The sequence below is a fragment of the Cavia porcellus genome, unplaced genomic scaffold (assembly GCF_034190915.1).
Source record: "Cavia porcellus strain 051 isolate PalLab524CR breed Dunkin Hartley unplaced genomic scaffold, mCavPor4.1 scaffold_6, whole genome shotgun sequence".
In the NCBI taxonomy this organism is placed as follows: domain Eukaryota; kingdom Metazoa; phylum Chordata; class Mammalia; order Rodentia; family Caviidae; genus Cavia; species Cavia porcellus.
Genome location: NW_026947489.1, coordinates 17,772,690 through 17,775,158, shown reverse-complemented (window position 1 = coordinate 17,775,158; position 2,469 = coordinate 17,772,690). Strand labels below are relative to the sequence as shown.

The following is a 2,469-nucleotide window of genomic DNA, read 5'->3' as shown; positions in this document are numbered from 1 at the left end:
TGGGATGTGACTTCTAGGACTGATTACAAGGGACTGTGGTTTCTACCTTCCTAGGAATCTCTTTCTTGCTCTCATTGTTTTGTTCTCTCTCTTGATTTCTTGACTTGTGTGCCTTGATGAAGCCAGCTGCCATGTTAAGGGATCTGTGTCACATCAAACCAACAGTGGCTTGTGGGCAATAGCCAGCAAAGTTCTGTGATCTGCAGCCCGGCAGCCTGCAAGGACCTGAGTCCTGTGTACATCACTGAATGAGTTTGGAAGCACAACCATCCAGCCCCAGGTGGACCAGCAGCTGGTGGTAGCTCTAGCTGTCACCTCAACATAATTTTGCTTTGCTTTCCTTTTCTCCCTGTCTCTGTCTGTCTGTCCGTCCGTCCGTCCGTCCGTCTCTCTCTCTCTTTTTCTCATACTGGGAATTAGAATCCAGGCTCTTTGTTTGCACTGAGGTACATTTTACCAGCCCTTTAGTTATTTATTTATATCTTGAAATAAGGTCTTGCTGAATTGCTAGGTTTCCCAGGCTAGGCTTGGACTTGTGAACCTCACATTTTAGCCTCCCAGAATGCTGGGGTTACAGGTGTGCATCACCATGTCCTGCTGGGTCACCTTCACTTCTGTCTTGTGGGGAGCCCTGAAACACAGGAGCCGGTTAAATAGCACCTGGATTCCTCATCTTCCAAAAACTACAAGATATGTGGGTCATTTTCATCTGATAAATTTTGGGGTAATTTTCAAAGCAGAATTAGATAAGTATTATGTAAGTCAATAAAAGTTACAGTTTTTTTTTTTTTTTGACTATTTAAATTTCTTTAATTGCTGAATGCCTCTTTGGCTAGTTTTCGTTATTTAGTCCTGTAACTCCTGATATGTATTTTTACTTTCTCATTTTGTTTGCAAGCCTCCTGAACATTTTCTCTGATGAACAATGTTCTCTTTGATACATTACCAGAATGCACCCCCTGCTGCAATCACAGAGGACAATGTTGGAAAGTATGAATATGTAAATGACTTTAAAAAATATTACTTCTTCCCTTCTGTTTTCAAATTATTCGTAACGGTTTCTAAAAACATGGTCACGGCTCCCTGAAGCTGTCTCTTTGCTCATAGGGTCACCTAGATCACTTCCAAGGGCTCCTGGACTTGTGGTTGGCCTTCCATGTGGCTGTGTTCTCTTCTCCACAGCTCCTCAAACGTGAGATGTGTACCTGACGTCTGCAGGACATCCTGAGATACATTTCTGGAACTATTTGCATACTGAGCTGAATCGCCCTGCGAACGTCTGCGTCTTCAGCTTCCGGGTCAGTTTCCTGACCACTTAGCGCCTGCGCCCGCTGCAAATCCCCCTTCATCTGACACTCCCGACCCATCGCTTCCTTCTAAGGCTTGTTCCAGCTCTGTTTTAAGGACTCTCTGCTCTTTCAGATGTGCTTATCCTTCTCCAGTGAGTTTTGGTCGATGCGTCTGTTAGATCCCGATGGTCTGGACTAACTGGTCAGCTTCACAACCTGGCAGACAAAGAGAGTAACCTTCCATGATGTAACCGAGCCAAGAAAAGTGCAAGATATGTATCTGATATAAATCCTGGACCCATCCAGAGAGAATTCAAGCTAAACCACTGCTTTCCTAACTTTCTAACTGTAAACATTTTCTTTATAATCGCATGTAAATGTTTTTCATTGAGAGGATCAATCCTGAGCCCCTGATCCTCTGGACTGTTGAACAGAGTTAGTTCCAAACCCTAAACTTGTAAGGCATTGCTTGAACTGCAATGGGGAAACATCCACTGCCATCCGTATTTCTGGAAGGCTGCTGTAAAATGTGTGATGGACTTCACCAGCAGGAGCCTGCTCCTTCCTTCTTCAGCCAGCTGGGGGGCAGGTGAGGATTACTCCACAGGGCTAACTATTCTCCCTGCAGTAGAATTATTCATGCTGCATTGAGCACAAACCGATCCTTCTTGTTTCTTGTGGAAGATGGACTTCATGTTTACTTCAAAGTTGCAGTTTTAAAGCTGGGCCTGGACTAACTCTGGTTCAGATTATCCATTCCCTGTAAAAGCACTGGTTTAGATAAAGAGACTAATTCTCTCACGTAGTAGGTCACCCGTCCTGAGCCGGTTTGGCAGGTCTGCCCTGTAATCTGCATGAATGAGACTTTCAGCTCTCTGCTCCATCATTGTTGGGGTGCTTTGGGTTTACAAGATGGTTGCAGGAGTTCCAGCACTCACAACTGCAATCCTACACCATCAGAGTGCTTCTTTTCTTGAAGAAAACTTACAGGAAGTTTGAGACCATACTTTAGGTCATATCTTATTGACTCAAATTTAGTCATGTAGTCACATCTAATTGCACAATAGATGGGAAAGGAAATCTTTTATTCAAAGTAATAATGTCTTTGACTTTAAAGAAATCCTTGCCACGCTGTGGAACCATCAGCCAGGATCAGGAAATTCTCCTGCCTCAGTTTAAA

The 2,469-nt window shown here is 43.8% G+C and overlaps 1 pseudogene; it reads right to left on the bottom strand.

Moving 5' to 3' along the window:
* Window positions 1-1,020: 1,020 nt before the first annotated feature.
* Window positions 1,021-1,984, bottom strand: LOC100732599 (ataxin-3-like; annotated as a pseudogene).
* Between the last annotated feature and the right edge of the window lie 485 nt (window positions 1,985-2,469).